The sequence below is a fragment of the Schistocerca nitens genome, chromosome 9 (assembly GCF_023898315.1).
Source record: "Schistocerca nitens isolate TAMUIC-IGC-003100 chromosome 9, iqSchNite1.1, whole genome shotgun sequence".
NCBI classification, from domain to species: Eukaryota; Metazoa; Arthropoda; class Insecta; order Orthoptera; family Acrididae; genus Schistocerca; species Schistocerca nitens.
Genome location: NC_064622.1, coordinates 61,363,243 through 61,385,347, shown reverse-complemented (window position 1 = coordinate 61,385,347; position 22,105 = coordinate 61,363,243). Strand labels below are relative to the sequence as shown.

General features: G+C 40.4%; 1 protein-coding gene across 1 annotated transcript in view; it reads left to right on the top strand.

Annotated features, from left to right (window-relative positions):
• Positions 1 to 22,105, top strand: part of LOC126204000 (phenoloxidase 2-like) — a 274,659-nt gene that overhangs the window by 220,439 nt on the left and 32,115 nt on the right. The gene's annotated exons all lie outside the window — the stretch shown is intronic.

Genomic DNA, 22,105 nt, shown 5'->3' with positions numbered 1-22,105 from the left:
TTACTTGTTGTATCTCTTCCTGTTTCTTTTTTTACAATGCTCCAAATTGCTTTTATTTTATTATTAGAATTATCTATTTTCTTCTCATAATAAAGGGCTTTTGATTTCTGTATTAGTTTCTTCAAAATTTTACAGTATATTCTATAGTGTTCCCATTTATCTACATCTTTACAGAATCTTATTGCAGCATAAGTTTCCCTTTTGGTTTTACATGGCTGTTTTATACCTTTTGTAATCCAAGGCTTGCTTACAAAATTGGAAGCACTGTTTCTGACCCATTTCTTGGGAAATATTTCTTCAAAAAGAGCACAGAATTCATTTATAAAACAGTTAAATTTAGTATCAACATCATCATGGCTATATACTAAAGACCAATCCATTTGCTGCAACCTGTGGTTGAAAGTTCCTTTCGCCTCTTCATTAATTACTCTTATGAATTTCCATCGAGGAAATTCTTTTTTGAACAGATTAACATCATAAATAGTGAGAATTTGTCCATCATGATCTGAAAGCCCACTTATAACCTGCCTGACAATATAATTCTGATGTCTATTTACATCTAAAAAAATGTTGTCTATCATAGTTTGGCACTCAGATGTAATTCTTGTTGGGAAGTTTATTACTGATGTCAGATTGTGTAAGGTCCTCACAATCTCAAAGTCTATTTTATTCTTATTTTCAGTCAAAAAGTTTATATTGAAGTCACCTAATACTACAATATCCTACGCTTTAGAAAGTAACCATGACAGTAGGAGTTCCATTGAATGCAGAAAAGTTTTTATGTCACCTGAAGGAGCCCTGTAGACAGCCAACACTATTATTGGGTAGAATTTAGTTGTTATTTCTGTGGCACATGCCTCAAATTGTTGTTCCACACAATATTTCTTAATATCTATAGCTTTGTATGCTACACTATCCTTAACATAAATTGCTACTCCACCTTTATCTTTACTTTCCCTACAGTAGTATGTTACTAAAGTATAACTTACTATAGATGGCAAGGCACATTTATCGGTAACATGGTGTTCAGTTAAGCACAAAATCTGTGCATTATTTATACTGTCCTTTTCACTAATGTTAATAAGGAGTTGGTCTGTTTTGTTTAAGAGGCCCCTTATGTTTTGATGAAAGAAAGAGATGCGTTCCTCTTGCTTTTTCATTCTATTACTGCTGTTACCTGACTGAGAATCCATTGGAGTCTGCCTTGAGACAGGAGAGAGGAGACACCTGACACTACCTACTGTTGTCCCTTCTTTTTCTTCAGGCCCACACATAAAAAATCGTTGAGATGAGAAGGAGGCTCAGCATTTCTTCTGTCCAACAGCCTTCTATTTGTTGTTGTTGATGGTGGTGCTGTTTCTGACACTTCAAATGTTGGTTCTACCACTACTGCTGTGTTTCCTTGTGAACTTGGAGTCTTCTCGTTTTTGTTATTTTTGTCTAAAATAATACTTGGCTGATGAGGAACAGTAGTTCTTTTGTTGTTGAAATCGATGTCCACTGTTCTTTCTGTTAAAATTTGGTCTTTTTTTACATGTTTTGCTACTGCTGATGAAGTTTCTAATGAATTTTTTTGAAGCGTTTTCGTTATGGAGACAGGCGATGGCGCTGCAATTATCGTTTTGGTTTTGAATTTATTTTGGTGGTTTTTTATTACCCTGGATATCAGGCTTGTCAGATATTCTTTCCCCAAGCCATTCAGGTGAAGTCCGTGTTGCGTGTGGAATCTACGTCCAATACTGCTTATATCAACGCATTTCACGTTTTTAAAATGTCTGCAGATTTTTGCAAACTGATTGTTGGCACTTTCTATTTCCCTGTTAACACATGACCATCTTACAAGATCATAGCGATGCGGAATATTGACAAGTATTACGTTAGTGTGAGTGAGGTTCCTCAGACACTGTTTAAGATCGCGCGTTGCACTCGCTGTTTCATTTTTATAGATATCGTTTGCGCCTCCCATAAGTACAACGAAGTCTTTATCATGCAGATTTTTTGCCTCTGTGGATTTGGTCAGTTTTTTAATTTCGCTAAGTGGGGCTCCCAGTTTCACTATACCACACGAAAATGTTTTAGTTGTTTCTTTTAGTTTACTCGGAAGTCCACGACCATGGCTGTCTGAAAACACAAACAGTTTCCTTTTATTGGAGTTCACAATTTGCGAATCGTTTTGTATTGTTTTACTACACACTTCGACACAATTTTTGTCTTCACAGTTGTTTGCGTCAGTAAATTTTCTTCTCTTACCTTATTCCCCACAGTGCCTTTTTGCTTTTCCCATCGTTCATGCGAACTGTAAGTTGCATTTTCACTATCGGCGGTCGAAAGTACTTGAAATGTGTTTTCGTGCACAAAGCTTGCGTAACTTTCGCAGGTTTTCCGAATTTGCACTTTGGACTTGCTGTTTTTACACTTTACATTTGACCACTGTTCTGTAACGGACGAACTATCTCGCACAAGTTTTAGCGTGTTCAGTTCACTATTTTCTTGTTGTATTTTCGAAATGTCCGTTTTCAAACTGCCGATTATGAACTGTAAGCTCGTTATGCGTTCATTCAGTTTCTTGATTTCGTCTTTACAATTTTCACACGATTTCTTTTTTACGGCAAAATTTAAGTTTTTCTGGAAGGACACTTGCTTAACTTTTACTGTAGCCGCCATCTTAAAAATTCACTATAGATAATGATACAATGTTGTGACTAATCCCGGAAAGTTAGATGTATGGTACAAAAAACATTGCAGTTGATTCCTGAGAATTTTGGAAGCTGACTATTTCATTATCATCATCATCATCATCATCAGGATTTCCTTCCAGTGAGCCGGGTAGTAACTTGGTGAACAATGTGCCTCCATTGGTTTCTGTTCTGGTATAGCTTTTCCCTCTCCACTACTTCCCATGTTACTCCTCTCCTCTTGAGATCTTCCTTAACTTGGTCTGTCCATCAATTTCTAGGTCGCCCAGCTGGTCTTCTTCCTGGTACCTCCATCTCTAAATACTGGTGTGGAGTTCGAGTTGGGTGCATTCACTTCACATGACCGAACCGCTTCAGTCTCAAAGCACTCATCCTCTCCTCTGTAGCCAATGTCACCTGCAGGTCTCTCCTTACATAATCATTCCAGACTCTGTCTCTCCTAGCTGACCTAATGAACTTCATTTTACATGTTTGTATTTGACTCTCTTCTCTCTTACTTATGACACAGGCCATATTTCATTAAAAGTTTGTAAAGCTTCTTATATTTTCTTACCAAGCTCTTGTGGTGTGATTTTAGTTCTACATATGAGGAGAATTGTTCCAATGTCTTTTTATAGCCAAGATGTTATATCTCTTCTTTTTTGACTGTGTCACCTAGATTTTGAAATAGTGAACTTTTCGTCTCAGCATTGTTTCATGAGAAAATCAGATCTTAGTTTTCTTTCATTTGCAACTGCATTCTTGCTGTAAGTACAGTTGCAATACATTACAGTTCACTTCTTTATCTTTTCTGTGATACAGTAACTTTACTATTCTCACAAAAATAGCTCAAATATTGTAATAAAGGATTCGTAACGGGCTGGCATTACTTTGCAGATTTTTAGACACCTCATTGAAAGTGTCCCCAGCAGAGTTCAGGCTCTCATATAGGCAAAGTTTGGACACAGCTCATATTAATGTTCAATAATAGGTGTCTGAATACTTTTGTTCAAATAGTGTATTTTCATTCTGAACACTTTCATAATATTTCAAAGGTATTATTTTATCATTAGTAAGGTGCTAGTACATCACAACACACAGCATGCTAGCTTTTGAGACAGTGAGGTGAGCCAGACCTACATTGAAACCACTGGCAGATTAATGACTGTGGGCTGGTACAACAGCCAGCCTGTGTTTGGCTTTTAGGCAGCTTCCCACGCTCCTTTAGGCAAATGCTGGCTGATCCCCAAATTCTGCATCAGATAATATGATCCACAAACAAGCAAAATAGGATAATTCAGAAAACGCAATTTACATAGTTCACACAGACAGATGGTACATGTCTCCACTCTATTAGGTTATCTAGATAGCTGTGGCACCTGGAGGGGAATCCAGCCACAAAGTTATGTAGTGAAGCAAATAAAATACACCAAGTCCCATACAAGTGAACCCTGAACTAGACAGGAAAAATTCTAAGGAAAAAGAAGGGAAAAAAGGTAGACAGAGGATGAAATCATGCTTGCCTCTTTTGGCGCAGTGTTGTTGGCAGTTATACCTTGTTGGTTCAATTTTTGGCGTGAAGCGTGGAACTACATGTCAACCACATTAACAAACAGTTGTTGAAAATTAAGATTCTTCTTCTTCTTCTTCTTCTTTTTTTTTTTTTTTTTTGCGCACAGCATTTATCTAATATAGCACCCATTTTAAAAAGATATATTAATTCTTCATATGAAATGTACTGAACCCTTTCTCTTCTGTATTACCTGTGGCATCGATATTTCATACACTTTAAATTAATCAATACTACTGTGCACTTTCTTCATCCTTTTAGCTGCAGTTGCGATTATGTGACATCTGTTACATGGGCATGGCAACATTTAAATTCTTGTTCTTCTTTTTCATATACCTTTGTCTGCACGTAGACACTTTCAGAGTACCAGGTAACAGGACTGGTGGCACATGTAAACATGTTCAGAGCACACAGGGACAGGTACAAAGGTGTGCGCATTAACACGTCCAGAGCAATTAAAGGGTTAATGGATCTGGCATGGTTAATTTAAGTGGTGGCCAAACCTCTTCCTGTTGCCACCCCGTTACTGACTAGGATGGAATGTGTGTACCCCAACTGTATGCATATAGTGTGATTCATGTGAAAGTGTGCAAAAGTTTCCTAAATGTTTCCATATCAGGTAAGTAGGGTGGGCTGTGGGTACCTGCCTGTTTTTCACCTTTGGATATAGGAAACTGCTTAAAAGCCACATCCAGGTTGGCCGACACACTGACCCCGTGGTTAATCCGCTGGGCAGATTTGATGCGGGGCTGGTGCACGTCCTTATCCTGGAAGCAGCACTTTAACATGTGCGGCTATCCAGGTGGGTCAACATTCGAATACAATGACCCATCTGTTAAGTAGTGAACATGAAGAAGCAAGGTTCTTAAAATCTTTCACCAACTTTGATAAGATTTCTGTTGGTGATATTATGTCAAAAAGAAAGAATGTTATGATGGCTCAGTATTTCAATTTATCCATCTGAATGAAACATATACATCACTATTACTGTAAAGTCTGTGTAAAACTACCATATTTACTCGAATGTAAGATGCACTTTTTTTCCAGTTTTTGTAATCCAAAAAACCGCCTGAGGCTTAGAATTGAGTGTAAAGTAAGCGGAAGTTCTGAAAAATGTTGGTAGGTGCTGCCACAACTAACTTCTGCCATCAAATATATGTAGCGCTACACAGGCGTGCTTTGCAGGCACAAAGATAAATACTGGGGCCAAAACCTCTGTGTCATTTTCACGCATTATCCAGCGAAGTAAATAGAAATTCCATATTGTCCATCTTCGAATGTAGCAGCCTTTCCAATATTCGTAGCAACAAAAATAAATGTCTTTACACAAAAATACCAATAATGCCCAAGGCTTTAGGATTGTTACACGAGTTTGTATGCTGGGACTCATCAAGATTTCGTGTAGTGGCACCTATTGCTTTGTGGAATTTTTGTGAAGTGCTTGTTGGTGTAAGTGAACCATAATGAAGAGCTTTCATTATAGTGCCAAATTCAAGAGGGGAATTATTTCTTTTGTGGAACACAGTTCTAATTGTACTGCAGGTCTGTGATACGGGATCGATGAGTGCAATGTCAGGTGATGGATACTGCAGAGAGAAAATTATTTGAATGTTCAAGTAGCAGGAAAGCATTTAGTGGGCCAAAGTGTGGCCGATATCATGCACTAGAAGTGATTTTAAATGAATTTGTTAAGGAACAGCGTCAGAAATTCCTGCCTGTGAATGCCGAAATTTGAAAAATTAAGGCACATGAAATTGCTAGAGAGCAAAAAATCGAAAATTTTAAAGCTAGTCGCAGCTGGATTGATCTGTTTATGAAGCACTGGGGTTTGTCACTTTGATGGTAAACTTCAGTTGCACAGAAGCTGCCGAAAAATTATGAAGAAAAACTTGTGGAATTTCAGCGCTTCATAATGCGGCGGTGCACAGAAAAGCAATACCTTCTCAGTCAGATAGGAAATGCTGAACAAACTCCCATATATTTTGACATTACGTCACATTATATGGTTGACACCAAAGGAAAGAAAGACATAAGTGTTCTTAGATCAGGGGGTGAAAAACAGTGGATGTCCGTCATGCTTGCTTCCACAGCAGATGGACATAAATTACACCCATTCATAGTTTTCGAGGAAAAGACTTTACCGAAACCAGAAGTGTTTCTAAAAACTGTAATTGTACAAGCAAACTAAACTGATTGGTTTTTGGAGGACATAGTGCTGGAATGGATTAGGCATGTATGGAATTGTTCTCCTGGTGCAATGCTTGGTTTCGCAGTCTGTTGGTATTCGATGCGTACGCAGGCCATATAGTACCTGCAGTAAAATGACAATTAGAGGAAAACAAAACGGACTTGGGAGTAATTCCAGGTGGGATGACATCAATTCTGCAACCACTTGACGCATGTACACAGACTGGCTTTCAAAAAGCAACAAACAACTCACACCAACAGGATGTGTAAAACACGCAAGTTTGTCGCAAGTGTGCCAATGGATTTATGATGCTTGGAAGTGTGTTCCAAATCAGACTGTGCAACAAGAATTTAAAAAATGTTCAATATCCAATGCACTAGATGGTATGGAGGACGATGCTCTGTATGAAGAAATGAGCAACAAAGAAAAGAGTGACAGTGATTCAGAATTATGACTGATATTTTGAACATTTCGTATAAGATGTATTCGAAATCTAATAAAATTTTGTTTTAAATTTCAGCATTTAATTTCTAAGTTATTTTAATTCCTGTTTTATAAGTTTTGCTGCTCTGCATTGCACAAGATAGAAAAATGTGAAGAGCTGCAATCAAATCAGTCTATGGACTGAAGACAACTACAACATACTCTGCATTTGAAGTCATCACTAAAAATCTACTACAAAAATCCAGTTGGCAAGACTGTTTGGGATGTATGTCAATATGACCAACTCTGCATTCTAACAGTGGAAAATCCAGGATGGAATGTAACAATACGAGAGAAGGAAAGTTGCTACTCGCCATATAGCGGAGATGCTGAGCTGCGATAGGCACAATAAAAAGATTCACACAATTATAGCGTTCGGCCATTAAGGCCTTTTAACACTGTTAAACACTGTATTCAGTCGGGAGAATCAATCGTGTGGACAATTTGTTCCTTTTACGAAAGATTGCGAATTCCAGATGTGTACGAAGCCTTTTTGGACGATTTAACACAAACTCAGGGATTGCAGGCTCTCTTCGACACAGCTGAAACTTCCCCACTAATTACAGGGCCAACGTGATCATCAAATGATTCAGAAAAACTCATTCATTCATTCACTCCAGAACAAAAAGTCACAAACCTTATTTATGAAGGAAATTGTGTATTAAATCCATCTCCATTACATGTCCAGATCTCCGGTGATTCCATGTCTTAATTATTTTCCTTTTACAGTCTTTTTCTCTTCAAACAAACCGCTAGTGGCACAAATGTTAAGTGGCTCGATTTAGCGAGAAGAAAATCAGAATATGTATCTCTCAGAAACACGTCAATCCCTCAATCCATACTCTAGAAGCTGTCCTAGTTACCCCTCTCACAACCATGGAGAATGCATATATGCATCTCTGTTATTTCAAAGAATAAACGCGCTAGAAAATACTTTGGCGTCGTCTAGCTGTCGCCGCATATGTTACGAGAAAATCAGATCAGATACTTTTCCAAAGTGAATGAATGTGGATAGTTTGATTGACAATGATTAATTGGTGCGTGGTAGAGGGTATTTTCTGTGGGAACATTACAATGCCCCTCGCAGCGAGCGAAGTTTGTGAGCCTAATTTTGATTTACCAAACACACTTCGCGAGCTATCTATTAGTGTGGGTAACCCGTAAGTGATGAGTGTCAGTCCTCCGACTGAAAAAGATTAATTATGTTTAAGAGAGACGAAGAAAATAAACATTGGAAACAGAAGAAATGAAGAGACAGGTACCGCGGCTGTATTGCTTTTACGTGCATCAAGGTGTTATGTTTGCTGTGCACAACCAAGGAAGATGATCTTTCATGACACTGTTATCAGGGTCTACCCATTCGGGAACTTTCTTAAGCAGGGAAACCTTGGAAAACCTCTTAAGCCTAGACCCCCAGCCTACGGTACATAGAAGATAGGAAAGCCTACAGAAGAGAAAAAATAATTTTGAAATTGATCTCTAAAGGAAAGATAGGGATCGATTTATACAACGATTTGGAGAAGAGTGATTTGTGCCTCTAGCAAAAAAAAAATTACAATAAATAACTCGAGTTTCTTTTTTTTACAATCTTGTTCCCAGGACAATATCTTGCGATGCTGAAACTCCCCCGGATCTTGCATGTCCCCGACGTCCACATTTGTAGTCGGTCTTCTACGCGGCCCACAATGGGAAGAGTAGAAGGGACAGGGATACCAGATTTCACATGCAACATTCATTCCAAAAGAATTAGCAATGACCAAAAGGGAAACTCTTCCTGTAAAAGAACTGGTTAGGTTGCACTGTCCAAGATTCTCCTTTTTGAAAACAAAATCCCTATGGCTTCATGCATCCTTTTTCTTACGATGTACTGCAAGGAATTTAGCCATTGACTTAAAGTTTCCATTTATCCATTGACTAATGCTGTTGCCGAAAACATCATACTATTTACTATAGTTTGAATTTTCTTTTGGACTTCGCATCACCATTTGTGCTTGTAAGTCCAAAAATTCTGACACATTTTCTGTCAATGATTTGTTCTTCGTAATTTAAAGGATTCATGCAACTTGCAGTAGATTTTGGATTCAAATCATCGAATAATGGAAAGTGTGGTTCATTTTATACAAAGACATAATCCATCATTTCCTTGAAAAGTCATATCATTTATCTATACTCATAAAAATTTTATCCTAAATACATATATTTATCCTCTTGATTGCTGTAATGTAAAAGTTATTAGTAGTGAGGAATGTGGATTCACTTCTTTCAGTTATTCTCTGATTCATCCGGCATTCATACATGCACATATATGGAAATGGATTTCCAAACAAAATTCCACAGTGAACAAGACCCATTAAATAATTACTAATTCTATGAATATTACTTTCTTTTGACATTCAACAATAAATCAAGAACTTTTAACGTCTACTTATGACACTTTTTTTTTAAGTTCAACATCAATCAGTTTCCCCTCGCGTTTGATTCGAGTCTCTTACAAAGCATATCTGTGTCATCTATATCGATTCTAACTCTCGCGCCGACGTCAATTGTTTTGCGCGGGAAATTATCATTGCGGCGTTAACCGTCACTCATGATTCACTGCCTAAACGCATCACTTCACACGTTTACACATCTAAGCGTGCACTTGAAATTATATATGAACATTCACTGGGAACCTCTTTTGATTATGCAGCGTCATTTTTGGGAAACATTTCTTTCTTCTTTAAGGTCATTCAGATCCTTTATAAATCTTGATGACATTAGCAATGCTAAAGTTCCATGTTTACCCAAACAGGTGAAGCCTATCTCCACTGTCTTCTTTGCAGCACTCGATAGTAATAGTTAGTCACTATTTCTACAATCTGTGTCACTGATTAATTATTTCAGTTTAAAGTTTTCTAACACTAAACACACACAGTTTATTTTTATGTTTTTACGAGCCTTCATCTCTGTCACTTGCAATGGGGAGCAGTATGGGCTTGCAGAGGGTTAGATCAAACCCCATTTCAACATGTGATCTATTTCATTTTGAACTTGAGCCTTTAACCTCCAGGGAACAGGATAGAACATTCTACAATACGTTTCGTGTGGCTTAACGTAGAGATGGCATATGTATCCTTTAATAACTCCTGGCCTTTCATCAAAAACGTTTTCATAGGTGAATAATAATTCATTGAGCTGCTTCTTCTGATCGTCAGTAATGCAGTCGGATTCATTTAACTTTTCAAACACTAATTGACCGAAATCTTCTTTGACTTGGAACTCATTAACTACGTGCTCTTTCGAATTTTGGGCCGTCCTGATTACTTGCACACTGATCCCACAATTATATTTTCTCGTAAGGCCTTTTTTTTTTTATAACATGTCCAACTCAATTTCTTGTTTATTAACATTCAACCAAATTTTTCCTGTTTTAAAATCTATTCTGCATCCGTATTGGCGTAGGCTGTCGACTCCGATAATGCAATCTACCACCAAATTTTTCACAACAAGGAATGTGCTTAATATTGCTACATTTCCGACTTCCACACCAAGTAGTGACTGCACCTTTACATTAGCCGATCGAGCCCCAACGGCGCCTATTATTCTGCAATTTTGAACTGGAAAAATTGGTACTCGTCTTATATTTCTGATCCTGTTGAATAGTGCCTCCGAAATAACATTTGTGGTTGCAGCTGTGTCTAAAACCGCCACTATAGGTACGGTCTCCATAATGACTTGCACTTCGGCTACTGCCACCTGTTCCTTATCTTCATCTTGTGGTTCTAAGTCCTCGGTCAGTTCATCTGCCAGTAATCGTCCATCATTATACGTTAACATGGGTACACATATCCTGTTGCCCCTCAACCAATTGTTGACCGCTCCTCTGGGGCACGAGTGGGTCCTTACAAGTTTGTTGGATTTTGATTTGTCTGCTGGTTGACATCATCCGTCACTTCGGTAATTACCGGTTGATTCATAGATGTCCGTCCCCACTGATGTTGGCTATTTTAATTCATTCTTCCTGGATGATTCCACTTTCTATTATTGTTATTATTCCAGGCTTGGGGTCTGAAATTTCTTTCGTTCCCCCACACGGGATTGTATCTTTTCCCGTTCCTGTTGTTCCTTGAATAGCCCCTCGCAAGACCATTGCTGGGATTACTATTGAGATTTTGAGGGGTTTCTCCATTACTTAACGATCTCTGTTCATTCCTTCTAAGTGTCAATTGATCGCCATTGGCATAACACATACTTCCACCTTGCCTACCGTTTGGCGGAGGTTCTATCTCCCTATATTGGAATCTGTTATTACGGGCTTTCTGGTTGTTCTCTTCGATAATATCTATATGGTTTAACGTCGTGAGGAACGACTCCAAGTCTTTGTCGTTGCCGTAAATCAATTGATTCCGGATGCTAGTTGGTAGTCTTGCCTTAAGTATGTTTATTATGTCTGGCAAAGGCATAGGTCTGTCCCAGTATCTCGTTTTATTTATATATTTTTCGAAATACTTTCTAAGGCTTCCTTTCGAAAAGGAGAAAGGCTCTGGGTAGAGCACCTCCTGCCTTAGGCGTTCCTGTACTCCAAATCAGCACCTAACTGCTGTCGCACCTCCTCAAGTCCTTTCGCAAACAAATTCTCTTCCTGTTTGCCAGATAAACTCTGGAACGCTGCCTTAACATTTTGCTCAACGTTTTCACACATTAGCCTTTTGTTTTCTAATGTGATTTCGGATAATTTACCTGTTAATACGTTAATTTGGTGGTCTATAACGTCTTGACGCTCTGTCAGTTCAACGCTTTCCTTTAGGTTAGCCTGTGTACGTACCAATTCAGGAAGTTGCGCAATTGCACATGACATGGCGTCTTGCTTTTTATTAATTGCGGAACCATTTCCACTTGTTCCCGTACAGTATCTATCTTAATAGCCACATACTCCTTCATTTCGACACGTATGCAGTGAGTAGATTCCTCACATTGTGCTTTCACCAATTCTATTTGTGCAGTTAATTTTCGTTCCATCTCTTCGGCCTGATCTTTGAGTTCCTGGGTCTTCGCCTCTATCCGCTGCTCTAATTCGGAAAAACTGTCTTGTAACTGCTGCTTAATCTCAGTCTGGACTAATTTCATTTCTTCTTGAGTTTGAGTGACTGTCACTAATTGTGCTTTAATATCGGTTTTCAGATTTTCCAGCCCTTCAGTAACTGCGGCTAATTTCGTATTCAAATCATTTTGCCCTTCAGTAACTGAGGCTAATTTCGCATTAATATCGGTTTTCAAAGTATTCATGCTCTCAGTTATAATCTGCATCTGTCTCATGATAATTACCAATGGATCTGACCCCTGCTGTGTACTTGGTGTTACACCTCCAGCCGTGTCTACAAGGCGTTCTATTGCGCTATCTGTAGGCATCGGTCCTACAACACTTCTTACTGCATCATTATTATCAGTGCTAACAGCTGAAGGCTGTTGTGTGCTGCTTTGCTCTGCTTGACTCATCCTAAACATTGCCCTAGTTAAAACCATATAAATGTTCTACTGTCAGTATATATAACTCCCTTCTACTGTCACTATATGTAACTCTGTTCACACAAGAATACTTCTGTGTCTACTTTCTTAATGTGCATATACAGATAAATGCAACTGGGACAGGTCAATCAAAATACATCTAACATGAACACAATTAATCAATGTTCCAATATCAAATAACACTAAACAGAAAAGCGTTTACTTCAACTATACTAGCAAGCTTTAATAATAAAAATATAGATCTGGCCTTTTCTCTGCGCCCAGCGTGCTGTCTTTCAGCTTTATTTGTAGATCCAATTATATCACCTGCGAGTCTTTCTTCTCTTTTCCAAGCATCAGTTAGGTTAGCTCGTCGTAGTTGACATGAAACAGAGAACAAAATTATTTTAGCAACGTCCAAAAACGTGTCCTGTCACGGATTGGCCATTTTAACACTGTTAAACACTGTATTCAGTCAGGAGAATCAATTGTGTGGACAATTTGTTCCTTTTACGAAAGATTGCGAATTCCAGATGTGTACGAAGCCTTTTTGGACGATTTAACACAAACTCAGGGATTGCAGGCTCTCTTCGACACAGCTGAAACTTCCCCACTAATTACAGGGCCAACGTGATCATCAAATGATTCAGAAAAACTCATTCGTTCATTCACTCCAGAACAAAAAGTCACAAACCTTATTTATGAAGGAAATTGTGTATTAAATCCATCTCCATTACATGTCCAGATCTCCGGTGATTCCACGTCTTAATTATTTTCCTTTTACAGTCTTTTTCTCTTCAAACAAACCGCTAGTGGCACAAATGTTAAGTGGCTCGATTTAGCGAGAAGAAAATCAGAATATGTATCTCTCAGAAGCACGTCAATCCCTCAATCCATACTCTAGAAGCTGTCCTAGTTACCCCTCTCACAACCATGGAGAATGCATATATGCATCTCTGTTATTTCAAAGAATAAACGCGCTAGAAAATACCTTGGCGTCGTCTAGCTGTCGCCGCATATGTTACGAGAAAATCAGATCAGATACTTTTCCAAAGTGAATGAATGTGGATGGTTTGATTGACAATGATTAATTGGTGCGTGGTAGAGGGTATTTTCTGTGGGGACATTACAAGCAGTAGACACACATACACACACGCACACACACACTCACGCAAGCGCAACTAGCACACTTATCTGCAGTCTCAGAGAGCTGAAACTACACTGTGAGCAGCAGCACCAGTGCACGATGGGAGTGGCGACTGGGTGGGGGTAAGGAGGAGGCGGGGGTGGGGAGGGGGAGGGATAGTATGGTGGGAGTGGCGGACAGTGAAGTGTTGCAGTTTAGACGGAGGGTAGGAGAGAAGGTGCGGAGGGGGGGAAGGGGTAAGTAGCGGAAAGGAGAGAAATAAAAATAAAAGAAATTAAAAGACTGGGTGTGGCAGTGAAATGTCGGCCGTGTAGTGCTGGAATGGGAACAAGGAGGAGGCTGGATGGGCGAGGACAGTAACTAACGAAGGTTGAGGCCAGGAGGGTTACAGGAACGTAGGAGGTATTGCAGGGAAAGTTCCCACCTGCGCAATACAGAAAAGCTGGTGTTGGTGGGAAGGAGCCATATGGCACAGGCTGTGAAGCAGTCATTGAGATGACCTATATTATGTTTGGCAGCATGTTCAGCAACAGGGTGGTCCACTTGTTTTTTGGCCACAGTTTGTCGGTAGCCGTTCATGTGGACTGACAGCTTGTCGGTTGTCATGCCTACATAGAATGCAGCACAGTGGTTGCAGCTTAGCTTGTAGACCACACGACTGGTTTCACAGGTAGCTCTGCTTTTGATGTGATAGGTAATGTTAGTGACCGGACTGGAATAGGTGGTGGTAGGAGGATGTATGGGGCAGGTCTTGCATCTAGGTCTATTACTGGGGTCTGAGCCATGAGGTAAGAGATTGGGAGCAGGGGTTGTGTAAGGATGGATGAGTATATTGTGTAGGTTCGGTGGACGGCGGAATACCACGGTAGGAGGGGTGGGAAGGATAGTGGATAGGACATTTCACATTTCAGGACATGATGAGAAGTAATGGAAACCCTGGCGGAGAATGTAATTCAGTTGCTCCAGTCTACATCTACATCTACATATATACTCCGCTAGCCACCAAGCGGTGTATGGCGGAGGGCACAATTTGGGCCAAAGTCATATTTACCCCCCTCTGTTCCACTCGCGGATCGCACGAGGGAAAAACGACTTTCTGAACGCCTCAGTACGAGCTCTTATTTCCCTTATCTTTGAATGATGATCATTACGCGATTTGAAAGTTTATGGTAATAATATATGCTCTACATCCTCAGTGAAGACTGGATTTCAGAATTTAGTGAGCAGCCCCTTCTGTTTAGCGTGTCGTCTATCTGCAAGTGTGTCCCACTTCAAACTTTCTATGAAATTTGTAGCACTCTCGCGATGGCTAAATGTACCAGTCACGAATCTTGCCGCTCTTCTTTGGACCTTCTCAATTTCTTGAATCAGACCCAACTGGTAAGGGTCCCATACAGACGAACAAAACTCATAAGACTGGGCAAACTAACGTATTGTAAGATATTTTCGTTGTTGAAGCACTGCATCGCTTCAGGATTCTACCAATAAACCACAATCCAGGGTCCACCTAACCCGTTACTTGTGTAATCTGATCATTCAATTTGAGATCATTTCGAATAGTCACACCCAGATACTTGACTGATGTTACCGCTTCCAAAGACTGATCATTTATTTTGTACTCATACATTAATGGGGATTTTCGCCTTGTTATACGCAGTAGGCTACACTTACTAATATTGAGAGATAACTGCCTGTCATTATACCACGCATTTATTTTCTGCCAATCCTCATTGATTTGTTCACAACTTTCGTGTGATACTACTTTCCTGTAGACTACAGCATCATCGGCAAACAGTCTAAGGCTGCTGTCAATACCATCAACCAGATCGTTTATGTCAATCGTAAAAAGCAGAGGTCCTATTACCCTGCCCTGGAGCACACCTGAAGTTACTCTTGTTTCTGTTGAAGTTACCCCATTCAGGACGACATACTGTTCCCTGTCTGTTAGAAAACTTTCAATCCAACCGGATATGTCACTGGATAGGCCGTAAGCGCGCACTTTTTGTAGCAAGCGACAGTGTGGAACTGAGTCGAACGCCTTTCGAAAGTCAAGAAATATGGCATCAACCTGGGAGCCGGTATCTAGAGCCTGTTGTATATCATGCACAAAGAGGGCCAGATGTGTCTCACATGACCGCTGTTTCCTAAAACTGTACTGATTTCTGCAGATGAGCTTCTCAGAGTCTAGAAAGGTCATTATGTCTGAACACAAAATATGTTCCATGATTCTACAACAAATCATTGTCAGTGAAATTGGCCAGATGATTCTGAGTTACGAGGGGAATGCTCCCCTGTGGCCGGACTGTGGGACTTTGGGAGGCAGTGGGAGACTCGAAAGATAAGGCACGGGAGATTTCTTTTTGTACAAGGATGGGAGGATAATTATGGTCAGTGAAGGCTTCAGTGAGACCCTCGGTATATTTAGAGAGGGACTGCTCGTCACTGCAGATGTGACGACCATGGGTGGCTAGGCTGTACAGAAGGGACTTCTTGGTATGAAACGGGTGGCAGCTGTCGAAGTGGAGGTATTGCTGGTGGTTAGTAGGTTTGATATGGATGGAGGTACTAATGTAGCCATCTCTGAGGTGGAGGTCAACATCTGGGAAGGTGGCATGTTGGGTTGAGTAGGACCAGGTGAAGCAAATGGGGGAGAAGTTGTTAAGGTTCTGGAGGAATGTGAATAAGGTGTCCTCGTCTTCAATCCAGATAGCGAAGATCAATGAATCTAAACCAGGTGAGGGGTTTAGGATTCTGGGTTTTTAGGAAGGATTCCTCTAGATGGCCCATGAATAGGTTAGCATAGGATGGTGCCATGCGGGTGCCCATAGCCGTACTGCAGATTTGTTTGTAGGTAATGTGTTCAAAGGAGAAGTAATTGTGGGTGAGGATATAGTTGGTCATGGAGACCAGAAAGGAGGTTGTTGGTTTGGAATCCATAGGGCATCTGGAAAGGTAGTGTTTGATAGCAGTAAGGCCATGGGCATTAGGAATGTTAGTGTACAGGGAGGTGGCATCAATAGTGACGAGCAAGGCACTGTGTAGTAAATAGAGGAACTGTGGAGAGTCGGTAGAGGAAATGGTTGGTATCTTTTATATAGGAGGATAGGTTCCGAGTAATAGGTTGAAGGTGTTGGTCTACGAGAGCAGAGATTCTCTCAGTGGGGGCACAGTAACCGGCCACAATAGGGCGTCCTGGATGGTTGGGTTTATGGACTTTAGGAAGCATGTAGAAGGTGGGAGTGCAGGGATTGGTAGGTGTAAGTAGAGAGATGGACTCTGGGGAGAGGTTCTGGGATGGGCCTAAGGATTTGACTAGTGACTGGAGATCCTGCTGGATTGCTGGAATGGGATCACTGTGGCATGGTTTGTAGGTGGAAGTATGTGACAGCTGACGGAGTCCTTCTGCCACGTAATCCTTGCGGTTCAAAACTACAGTGGTGGAGCCTTTGTCTGCAGGTAGGATTATAAGATCAGGATCAGTTTTTAGATGGTGGACTGCAGTTCTTTCTGCATATGTAATGTAAGTATGCATGTTGAGGGATTTGGGGAATGATGGTGAGGCAAGGTTCGAGGATAAGAAATTCTGGAAAGTTAACAGGGGGTGGTTTGGAGACAGTGGGGGTGGATCACGGTTGGATGGAGGAGTGAACTGAGTTAGTTGCGCTTGCATGAGTGTGTGTATGCATGTGTGTATGTGTGTCTACTGCTGACAAAGGCCTTAAGCTATGATTGTGTGAATCTTTTTATTGTGCCTATTGCGGCTCTGCATCTCTGCTATATGGTGAGTAGCAACTTTCCTTCTCTCGTATTGTTACAACTCTACGTTCTCAATTTTTTCCTACCTGTGACAAGAGATGGTTGCTAATACATCTATATCTACATCTACATCCATACTCCGCAAGCCACCTGACGGTATATGGCGGAGGGTACTTGAGTACCTCTATCGGTTCTCCCTTCTATTCCAGCCTTGTATTGTTCGTGAGAAGAAAGATAGTCGGTATGCCTCTGTGTGGGCTCTAATCTCTCTGATTTTATCCTCATGGTCTCTTCGCAAGATATATGTCGGAGGGAGCAATATACTGCTTGACTCCTCGGTGAAAGTATGTTCTCGAAACTTTAACAAAAGCCCCTATCGAGCTACTGAGCATCTCTCCTGCAGAGTCTTCCTCTGGAGTTTATCTATCATCTCCGTAATGCTTTCACAATTAGTAAATGATCCTGTAAAGAAGCGCGCTGCTCTCTGTTGGATCTTCTCTATCTCTTCTATCAACCCTATCTGGTACGGATCCCACACTGGTGAGCAGTATTCAAGCAGTGGGTGAACAAGTGTAGTGTAACCTACTTCCTTTGTTTTCGGATTGCATTTCCTTAGGATTCTTCCAATGAATCTTAGTCTGGCATCTGCTTTACCGACGATCAACTTTATGTGAGCATTCCATTTTAAATCACTCCTAATGCCTACTCTGAGATAATTTATGGAATTAACTGTTTCCAGTTGCTGACCTGCTATATTGTAGCTAAATAATGAAGGATCTTTCTTTCTATGTATTCGCAGCACATTACACTTGTCTACATTGAGATTCAATTGCCATTCCCTGCACCATGCGTCAATTCGTTGCAGATCCTCCTGCATTTCAGTACAATTTTCCATTGCTACAACCTCTTGATAGACCACAGCATCATCCGCAAAAAGCCTCAGTGAACTTCCGATGTCATCCACAAGGTCATTTATGTATATTATGAATAGGAACGGTCCTACGGCACTCCCCTGCGGCACACCTGAAATCACTCTTACTTTTGAAGACTTCTCTCCATTGAGAATGACATGTTGCATTTTGCTATCTAGGAACTCTTCAATCCAATCGAACAATTGGTCTGATAGTCCATATGCTCTTCCTTTGTTCATTAAACGACTGTGGGGAACTGTATCGAACGCCTTGCGGAAGTCAAGAAACACGGCATCTACCTGAGAACCCGTGTCTATGGTCCTCTGAGTCTCATGAACAAATAACACGAGCTGGGTTTCACACAATCATCTTTTTCGAAACCCATGCTGATTCCTACAGAGTAGATTTCTGGTCTCCAAAAAAGTCATTATACTCGAACATAATACGTGTTCCAAAATTCTACAACAGATTGACGTTAGAGATATAGGTCTATTTGTCCCTTCTTGAAAACGGGGATGACCTGTGCCCTTTTCCAATCCTTCGGAATGCTACGCTCTTCTAGAGACCTTCGGTACACTGCTGCAAGAAGGGGGGCAAGTTTCTTCACATACTCATCAGTGTAAAATCGAACTGGTATCCCATTAAGTCCAGCTGCCTTTCCTCTTTTGAGCTATATTAATTGTTTTTCCATCCTTCTGTCATCTATTTCGATATCTACCATTTTGTCATCTGTGCTACAATCTAGAGAAGGAAATACAGTGCAGTCTTCCTCTGTGAAACAGCTTTCGAAGAAGACATTTAGTATTTCAGCCTGTAGTCTGTCATCCTCTGTTTCAGTACCATTTTGGTCACAGAGTGTCTGGACATTTTGTTTTGATCCACCTACTGCTTTGACATAAGACCAAAATTTCTTAGGATTTTCTGCCAAGTCAGTACATAGAACTTTACTTTCGAATTCATTGAATGCCTCTCGCATAGCCCTCCTTACACTACATTTTGCTTCACGTAATTTTTGTTCGTCTGCAAGGCTTTGGCTACGTTGATGTTTGCTGTGAATTTCCCTTTGCTTCCATAGCAGTTTTCTAACTCGGTTGTTGAACCACGGTGGCTTTTTTCCGTCTCTTACGATCTTGTTTGGCACATACTCATCTAATACATATTGTACGATGGTTTTGAACTTTGCCCATAGATCCTCAACACTATCCGTACATGAGACAAAACGTTTGTGTTGAGCCGCCAAGTACTCTGAAATCCACTTTTTGTCACGTTTGCTAAACAGAAAAATCTTCCTGCCTTTTTTAATATTTCTATTTACGGCTGAAATCATCGATGCAGTTACCGCTTTATGATCGCTGATTCCCTGTTCTGTGTTAACTGTTTCAAATAGTTCGGGTCTGTTTGTCACCAGAAGGTCTAATATGTTATTGCCAAGAGTTGGTTCTCTGTTTAACTGTTCAAGGTAGTTTTCAGATAATCCACTTAAGAAAATTTCACTGGATTTTTTGTCCCTGCCACCTGTTGTAAATGTTTGAGTCTCCCAGTCTATATCCGGCAAATTAAAATCTCCACCCAGAACTATAACATGGTCGGGAAATCTACTCAAAATATTTTCCAAATTTCCCTTCAGGTGCTCTGCCACAACAGCTGCTGAGCCATGGGGCCTATAGAGACATCCAATTACCATGTTTGAGCCTGCTTTAACCGTGACCTTCGCCCAAATTTTTTCACATTTCAGACCTCCCTCAATTTCCTTCGATAGTATTGCACTTTTTATCGCTATAAACACGCCTCCCCCTTCACTGTCCAGCCTGTCTCTGCAGTATACATTCCAATCTGAGTTTAGAATTTCATTACTGTTTACATCTGGTTTCAGCCAACTTTCTGTCCCTAGTACTATGTGGGCATTGTGACCATTTATTAATGAGAGCAGTTCTGGGACCTTTCTATAGACGCTCCTGCAGTTTACTATTAGCACATTAATATTGTTATTCCCTGTTGCATTTTGCCTACTCCTACCTTGCCGCGTCTCAGGAGGTGTCTTGTCGGCCCTAGGGAGGGAATTCTGTAATCTAAAAGACCCACATGAGCACTCCACACGTACTCCGCAACCCTTGCAGCCGCTTCCTGCGTGTAGTGCATGCCTGACCTATTCAGGGGGACCCTACATTTCTCCACCCAATAGCGGAGGTCGAGAAATTTGCACCCCAGATCTCCGCAGAATCGTCTGAGCCTCTGGTTTAAGCCTTCCACTCGGCTCCAGACCAGAGGACCGTGATCGGTTCTGGGAACGATACTACAAATAGTTAGCTCAGATTCTACCCCGCGAGTGAGGGTGAATCACATGCAGTATTCTTTTCACCATAAGAATAATACAAATGTAAACATTACGCCATGTATTCTTTCGTGTTTACTGCTCTCTCATTTAAATCCTGTCTGCCTAATAAACTATGAAACTAGAGTGAGGCAATAGCAAACGCGGAGGAATATGCATATCATGTCATGTTTATATTCATATTATTCTTATGCTGAATAGTGATACAGTCAGAAATGAAGCGTGGCAACTGACTAGATTTTTAAATCTAAGATGACAAATTTCTGTGCAGAATGTAATGTACTAAAGAAGCCTCTGCAAAGATTTTCGACGGAGAAACATTTTCACTAAACTCTCATTCAGAACATCTTCAATCATACGCAGTCAATTATTTGGTACTTATTGTTCATTATCAAAGAAAGCAGCAGTGTAAGTAGCAACAAATAGCAGTCTCTTGCCATTGTTTCACTAATGAGACAATTTTTTTAAATTGTAAGTGGTGGTAGCGCACACAAAAGCAAGCCATGCCGTGAGCGGGGACAGGTCATAAGCACTCATTATTAGATTGCGACAAACTATGCATGACACAGTGCAATAATGCATTTTCAGCTAACAGTGACATAAACACCTATAACAAAGAGAAGGGCACTTATCAGATCAAAGCAAAATAAGCAACCGATTCAAACCAGATGAAGCACTTGAAAAAGGAAGTGAACCCATATAAATACAGACGGAGCACCTGACGCATAGTAATGGCTACCTGGTAAAGCTTAACTGCTAAGTTTACAACACAAATCAAACTACTGTTGCTGTATCTTCATCCATTTGACTTAAATTGTGTCTCATGTTACAATGGACCAACCTTGTTTCGATTTGGAGGTGCGGTCTAAAACTTTTCTCTCCCCTTGAATTTAGAGTCTCAAATTTCGGGTGTGGCTTAGATTCGGGACATTTTTTTTCCTTGATTTCAAGTCTTATTTTTCAGGTGCAGCTTAGATTCAAGTGCGGCTTAGATTCGAGTAAATACGGTAGTTATTCCATACAATTTGTCACTTGAGTTACATTTTTTTCCCTGTTTGTACCAACATAACAAAAACAAAATTTCATTGACTTCATTAACATATTTCTAAACAATAATGGATATTCTTGGCGTGATTTGAGGCGCCATGTCATGGATTGTGTGGCCCCTCCCGCTGGAGGTTTGAGTCCTCCCTCAGGCATGTGTGTGTTTGTTGTTCTTAGCATAAGTTAGATTAAGTAGTGTGTAAGTCTAGGGACCAATGACCTCAGTAGTTTGGTCCCTTAGGAATTCACACATTCACACACATTTGAACATTTAATATCCTTGGATAGTATAATATGTAAATAAAAGGAAAAAGAAACCCATAACAAAAACCGCATTCACACTAGCTTCCAAGCTCTTGCTCTTTTTCTAATAAATGTACTCACACACAGATACCCAGACACCTACCCACCCACCCTCTCTCTCTCTCTCTCTCTCTCTCTCTCTGTCTCTGTCTCTGTCTCCACAGTAAGACTTAGCCATGGGAGAGAGGGTGTCTGTGCAGTTACGTGTGTGT